Source organism: Asparagus officinalis, chromosome 10 (genome assembly GCF_001876935.1).
Source record: "Asparagus officinalis chromosome 10, Aspof.V1, whole genome shotgun sequence".
NCBI lineage: Eukaryota > Viridiplantae > Streptophyta > Magnoliopsida > Asparagales > Asparagaceae > Asparagus > Asparagus officinalis.
The window spans coordinates 1,276,787-1,284,686 of NC_033803.1; positions in this window are offsets into that span (position 1 = coordinate 1,276,787).

A 7,900-nucleotide genomic window follows, 5' to 3' on the forward strand; every position below is an offset into this window, starting at 1 on the left:
GGTTAAAGTTTATTTTCCAACGCTGCATGTTCAAACCACGAAGCCAAATAGATGAGACAGTCATCACCAACAAAAAAGTGACACATGGACAATTCAGTTACATGGGAAGCTTCTTCATGGCTCATCTGGACATGTGGACTTCAATCATATGAAGCCCACATAGGTTAGAATTGGGTATTTTGATCATAAGAAGCCCAACCTGTTACAGTAACAGCGGCTTTGGGATGGAGCAAGGGCAAAGGCGATTTCCAAGGCGATTCAATGCGGGACGTGACCAGGCGACGGTTCAGGACCCGAGGAGAAGAAAGGTGTCTTTCATAGGCGGTAAGATCACAATTTCCCCTCCTTCATCCCTCTCTCCGCCTTCTGCGCCACCCTTTCACCCCCAAACCTCAATTCTAGGCCTCTCATCTTCTCTCCCTCAACATCAAAAAACCCTTTTGCCTTCATCTTCAACCCCTTTTTACCCACCTAAGAACCTTGCGCCCTCTTCCAAACCCTCTTTTGCAGACATCCTTAAGGGTCCAAAGGCAGTTCCGAATCCTCTCGTCCCCTCATCTTCATCCAAAGGTCTTCTCCCAATCCCTGATCTAGGCTGGACCACAGTTTCCTATAGGAAGAAAGCCAAAAGGCCAAGATCAGTAGCTTCTTCCAACAAGTCCCTTTCCCCTCCGAAATCCCCAAGGTGCTACCTTTGTGGTCACCCAGGTCACATGGCGAAATATTGCTCCTTGGGGGATTTCAAATGCTTTGCTTGCAACCTTGTTGGTCACACCTCAGTTTGCTGCCCTAACCGCAAGAACCCAACTTTACTGAGTATTCCACCAGCTATTCTACCCTCAACCCCTCCGCCTCTCTTTCTCCCTAAGATCACCCTTCCCCCCTCCGTTGTTGCAAGTATGGAGGAGTTTGCGAACTATGCTCACTTCCAGATCCAGATCGGAAACCCTTCACATGCTGAGCTTGTAGAGAACTTAGAGCGCCATTTCAAGGTAGAGAAATGGTCTTATGTGATCAGGAAATCAATGGCTTCATCATTCTTCATCCAGTTTCCCGACAAGGAGTCCCTGAACCTCACATGCTCTAAACCTTTCTTCGATATGGGAAGCTTTGGGGGCGTCTTTTCCCGGTGGTCTGAATCGTCAGGCCTCAAAGTCCTTCCAAAGTTCTTTTACGTATGGGTTGAGATCCTTCATCTTCCCATTCATCTATGGGACTCGGAGTTTATTACCAACATTCTTATAGACATAGGAGAAGTCATAGCCTTTTCTGATGATGTCTTGCTCAAGAGAGAAGCCAAGGTCTGTAAAGCTATGCTGCATGTTCGGGAACCTTCTGAAATCCCTCAAGAAATTATCTTCCGGTTTGAATCCCCCAACGAAGTTCATATTTTGGAAGGTTCGGTCAAACTTAGAGTGGCTGGGGACCCTCTTCCCGCGGAACAAGGCAAAGATAGAGATCTATTCGAAGCTTTTGTCCGTAGAGAGGGAACCCCATCCTCTGCTCTTAGGCCCCCCTCCAGCAGGGACAAACCAGCCATCCACCTCAGAAGACATCAATCTACCCCACCCACCAGTTCCTCCTCTTCAGCTGGACCCAAAAGGTAAAAGTATCATGATCGAAGATAGTGGTCCTCAATCTACTCCCTCCTTCGAAGCAGGCCCAGGGGCCCCCCCAGATCTGATTACAGTCTCTTTCAAAGGTATCTCTATCAATATCTCCAGAGAATCATGGGCCGCACTCAACGCAGCCTTCCCCAACCTAGAAGAAGATTCAATTCTCCCCCCATAGTAGATCGAGCCATTCAGGTCAGCTCTTCAGAATCGACGGAGCATGTTTCTACCACTGATCCCCCTCCAGGCTTTGAGAACGCTAAAAGTAAAGCCAAAAGGGTCAAAAAGAAAGCTAGTAGTGGACTCCACATGACGCTGCCTCTCAAGAAGCTAGTAGTGGACTCCACATGACGCTGCCTCTCAAGAAGCATCTTTCCAAGATGAAGAAGGGTAAGCACTCAGGTATATCTAAATCTAAGTCTTCATCCTCTGTCTCCACTCCTCCCATCCATTCCAGCGAGCTGGAGAAATTGGAGGAAATCTCTGTTAATTGTGGCATTAAAGAACCGATAGACCCGCTAGGTCTGCTTGAAATCCAAAATTTGATGTCTGGGGTAGTCCCATCTTCTTGAGTATCCCTCCCATTCCAAGTTGTATCTAGCCTGTCTCTATGCGTTTAGGCTCCTGGAACGTTAGAGGTTTAAACAAACCATCCAAACGTAGATTGGTTAGAGAGTGCCTATCCTTGGCCAAAGTTAATCTGGTTGGATTGCAAGAGTCGAAATTGTCTTCTCTCAGTTCCTTCCTCCTAAAATCCCTCGGGGGTAGAAATATTTCATCTTGGATTTCCCTTGACGCCACTGATTCTAGAGGTGGAGTTCTTTTGGGGTGGGACGATGATCTTTTCTCCTGTTCTTCATCATCTATCAACATATTCTCTGTATCGGCTACTCTTACCCACAGACCCTCTAATTGGAGATTTGTAGCCACAACTATCTATGCTCCATGTGACTCGTCTGAGAGGGAAGTCTGCTGGTGGGAATTAGATAGAATTAGAGGATCCCATTCTCTCCCATGGGTGGTTTTCGGTGATTTCAACATGACTCTTAGCACAGATGAAAGAAGTGGTCGTTCTAGTTCTATTAGAGACATCAAAGTTTTTCAAAAGCTTGTTGAATCTATCAACCTCTTTGATCTTCCCCTAAGTGGGAGGAAATTCACTTGGTCTAATCATAGACCCTCCCCATCGCTTGCAAGATTGGACAGATTCTTAGTTTCCATAGACTTTGAATCCAAATTTCCTCTCATGGTTCAGTTCGCCTTTCCATCTGGGTGCTCTGACCACTGCCCTATCATGATAGACACTAATTCCTCCTCTTTTCACTCCCCTCCTTTTAGATTTGAAAAAATATGGCTATCTCTCCCATCCTTCCCAATCTTTATAGTATCCAGTTGGAAATCTTTCACTTTGAAAAATGAAAACCAAGTCCCTCTTCTTCTCAAACTCAAACTCATCAAAAAAAGAATTAAATGGTGGAAAAAAAATCCTGTTTTGGTTCTTTATCCCAGTCCATCTCCAATCTGTCATCTCAAATTCACGCCCTTAACATCTGTGAGGAGTCTAGAAATCTTTCCCCTCAAGAGATGCAGCTTAGATCAGATATGAAAGACCAAATTCTTTCCCTGGCCAAAGCAGAAGAAATAAAATGGAAACAAATGTCTCGTATTCAATGGTTGAAAGAAGGAGATAACAACTCCGCTTTTTTCCATAAGGTTGCTTCATTTCACCGCAGAAAAAATTTTATTCCTCACCTTCTTATCAATGATTCCATCATCTCATCAGATAGTGCCATCAAAGATTCTTTTTTCTCCTTTTTCTCCAATCTATTTGGCCAAGCTCCAGCTTCCAGACTCTCTCCCAACTGGAGTACACTATACCCAAACGAAAACTTTGATCTATCTTCTCTTGACCTTCCCTTCTCTCCCCAAGAGATCTCAGAGGCTGTTTTTGACCTCAATCCTGACAAATCCCCAGGGCCCGATGGGCTCCCCATCCTTTTCTTCCAAAGATTCTGGCCAGTTGTTCAAGCAGATGTGATTGAATTCATTCAAGGGATATATTCTCATCCCCAAAGTTTAAATAACATCAATTACTCTCACATTTGTCTTATACCCAAAAAAGAGGGAGCTTCTTCTCCTAAAGACTTTCGTCCAATTAGTCTTATCAACAGTACTTGTAAGATCTTTTCCAAAATTTTGGCTAATAGACTTAAAAAAGTCCTTCACAATCTCATTGATAATTCTCAGTCTGCCTTTCAAGCAGGGAAATCATCTCTGGACTCTTTTCTCCTAGGTCATGAAATGGTTAACTTCTGTTCATCGGGGAAAAAAGAAGTATGTGCCTTTAAGGTAGACTTCTATAAGGCCTTTGACTGTGTGAACTGGTCTTTCCTTTTGTCCCTTCTCAAAGCAAGAGGCTTTGGCCCCAAATGGTGCCTCTGGATCCAATACATTCTATCCTCTTCAAAATCAGCTGTTCTAGTTAATGGTTCCCCTACAAAATTCTTCCGATGCTTTAGAGGTCTCAAACAAGGAGACCCCTTATCACCTCTACTTTTCCTTTTGGTGGCTGATGTTCTCAGTAAATTGCTGTATCGCAGTGCAGCTTCGGGGGATCTATCTGACCTAAATTTGAAAGGGCAGTTAAATTCCATTAGGTTGATACAGTTTGCGGATGATACCATAATTTTCTCCAAAGCCACCCCCTCTGATATGGCCACCTTAAATGCTATTCTTCACATTTTTGCTAATATATCTGGCCTTCATGTTAATCACCAGAAATCAAACCTGTTTTACCTTGGCAAAATTCCTCACAAAGGGAAAATGCTTGCTAAGATACTTAGCTGTGCAGTCGGTTCTCTCCCATTCTCATACTTGGGACTCCCTCTCAAACGAGGCTCTCTATCCAAAAGAGAGTGGCAACCTCTCCTTGATTCATTCACCAAGAAGCTTTCATTATGGAAAAACAAATCTCTCTCCATAGGTGGAAGGTTAACTCTCCTAAACTCTGTGTTATCTACTCTCCCCTTATACTACATGTCTTTTTTTAAGCTACCTCAGTGGTTAATCAAGGCGATAGACAGAATAAGAAGAAACTTTCTTTGGAATGGAAGCCACAATCCCTCAAAAATCAAATGCATCATAAACTGGGGTAAAGTCTGTAAATCCAAAGATGAAGGAGGTCTTGGGGTTCTAGACATAGCAAATTTCAACAAAGCTCTCCTATCTAAATGGCTATGGAAAATTTTTGATAGAAATTCTCACATCAGCAAAGTCTTTTTCTCTGTCTACTCCAAAGATGGGTTTAACCCCTTTGCTCATCCCATTAAGAGCACGGCCTCAAGTTTCTTCAAAGACCTATCCTCCATTCAAACAACTTTTTTCAACTTGGTTAAATGGAACATTGGTGACGGAAGAACTGGAAATTTCTGGCATGACAAATGGTCCTCAGAAAATTCCCTATGCAGCTTATTTCCAAAAGCTTTCAACTTAGCTCTCTCACAGAGCTGCTGTATCAGATCCCAAGGAAGAATGATTAACAATGCTTGGTCATGGCACCCGCTCACTAGAAGAGGTATTTCACTCTCAGAAAGGTCAGATCTCAACCACCTCCTCTCCCTTCTAACATCTTCAAATATAAATATCACTTCGGAACCAGATGAACTCTGGTGGATGCTCCTACCATCGGGGACTTTCTCAGTTAAGTCCCACTTCGGAACCAGATGAACTCTGGTGGATGCTCCTACCATCGGGGACTTTCTCAGTTAAGTCCTATTACTCCTTCGTCAATGGATGCTCCTACCATCGGGGACTTTCTCAGTTAAGTCCTATTACTCCTTCGTCAACTCAGGGGGCATTATATCCAAATATTCAAAATTGATTTGGAAATCTCCTATTCCATCCAAGGTGAAAGTGCTATTCTGGATCATCTCTAATAAGAAACTGAATACGAAAGCAAATCTGATATACAAGGGTTGGGCAGGCGATCCGAGATGTGCTTTTTGCAAATCGGAAGTAGAAACACACGAACACATCTTCATTAAATGTTCCTTTGCTCGTGCTATATGGTCCATCATCCTTCCCTCTGTTCCAACATTCTGCTGGCCAGAGACCATAGAGGAGCTGATAATGTTCCACAAATCTCCCAATCTATGTTCGGACATGAAAACCATTTGGAGAATTCTGCTACCCTGTTTTTGCTGGTGGATTTGGTTCAGTAGAAATGTTCTTATTTTCAAGGATAGTCAATCTAATCCTCTTCACTTTTGCTGGTGGATTTGGTTCAGTAGAAATGTTCTTATTTTCAAGGATAGTCAATCTAATCCTCTTCACGTAGCTTCTAATATTGGGAGATATACCATATTTTGGACAGGCGCTGCAGATGAGAGGCTTGCAAGGAGACTGCGTAGGGCTGCATCTAACATCGGACTTCAGGAGCTTGCTAACAGGATTGTCAAGGCAGATGGGGACAACCTCACACCAAGCTCCCCAACTCAGAACTCTCCATAGCTGCTGCGGGATAAGGACACCCCCCTTATTGTGGAAATCTGTAGTTGCTTCTCTTATCAACTAGGTTGCTATATTTTGAAAACTGTTTCTGCATCCATTACTTTGGAAAACTGCTACTGTTTGTTGTTCTAGCAGGTTGCTCTTTATCCTCTTTTGTAATTATGTATTTTGCACCAGCTACCTAAGTAGCATCGATGTGGGTACAGTTTGGTAGGTGACGACATATGTCCGCTCCTTACCTAGTGCATTCTCACTAGTTTTACATCTAGTTTGTGATGCTCGTTTGTATTTGTTTTTATCTTTGTTTCTAAATAATAATAGTTTTTTATGAGCAGGGCTTTTAACCCTGCTTTTTCAGCTCAAAAAGAAGCCCAGCCTGTTGCATATGTCCATGCCACTGCTTGCACATACAAATACTTCTCTGTGATTTCAAGCATAATCTAAGGAATTTTTGTTTTAGTCACATGACAATAGAAACTTGATTGAAATATATAGTCACAAGGTACGAATTTACTTAACGAATATATTTTTTTTCTTTCTTCTAAAGACGAAAGTGAGCCGGGATTTGATATTTCTATGTTATCAGGGTCACCACCGCCTGCAGAATCTAACAAAAGAATAATAAGAACTCATCCATAGCCAATGTGCCAATGTAGAGAAAAAGTCCATTGAACTGCTAGATATTATAGGTGAAAGTAGTGGCGGAGCTACATGGTGTCCAGTGGTGTCACATGCACTGGATGTTGTGCGCGGCGGAAGCCTCGATGCGACACGAACAATCCAAGAGATAAATCACAACTAATAAGCCAAACACAATACCACACCAAGACAACGAGTTTAACGTGGTTCGGCAAGTTGCCTACGTCCACGGGGTAAGGAGAGGAGACTTCTTACTATTAGAAATCAAGAGAATACAAATAGAGTTACAAATATCCCCGATCAAACCCTAAAACAAAGCTCTAGATCTCTCACAAATCTCCCACAATTGGATGCAATAATCCTCTCTCAAAGACTGCTCAAAAACGTCCTTACCTTAACCCTAATTAATCAGGTTTAGGGTTATATATCAACTCAGAACGAACCGGGTCAAAAACCAAGGCCCAGCCCAAAATCCACATGCGGTCGACCGCACGAAGCTCGCGGTCGACCGTCGACCAAACACCCCCGACAGAGAACCTTAATCCTACAGTCAAACTCGCGGTCGACTGTGATGGCCGACCGAACTGATTTCCCGAGAGATAATCGCCTACAGGGTCCCCACGGTCGACCGCCACGGTAGACCGCCTTCAGCTCCGAATCCCACTGGCCTTCGTGCACGTTCGCGGTCGCGCCTGTCTGCCTGGCTGAATCTTCTGCTGATTTTCTGCACTCTCTCTCTCCATTTCTTCACTGGATCGCCTGCATTTATTTTCTGCTTCTGACACCACTGGGATTTAGGCAAGACACCGTTGGAGAGGATATTGAAAGATTACCTGCTTCAATGAACTCATAAGTTTTATATATAGTGACAATAAATCTTGGCTCCACCACCGGGTGAAAACATATTGTAAATAGTACTGGAATTTTACAGTGTAACACAATATTGAGCAACATTGCTATATATCATGGGAAACCAAGCATCAGTTGATCAACAATCTGTTATTTCAATAGCCTTCTTATAGCCTTTGCTGACTCACCCATTAATTCAACTTCTCTCGCCTGCAACAATATATGATGGCGATAGAAGAACATTCATATATCATCATACTAATTAAAAGAAGTTTGATATATAAGCGAAG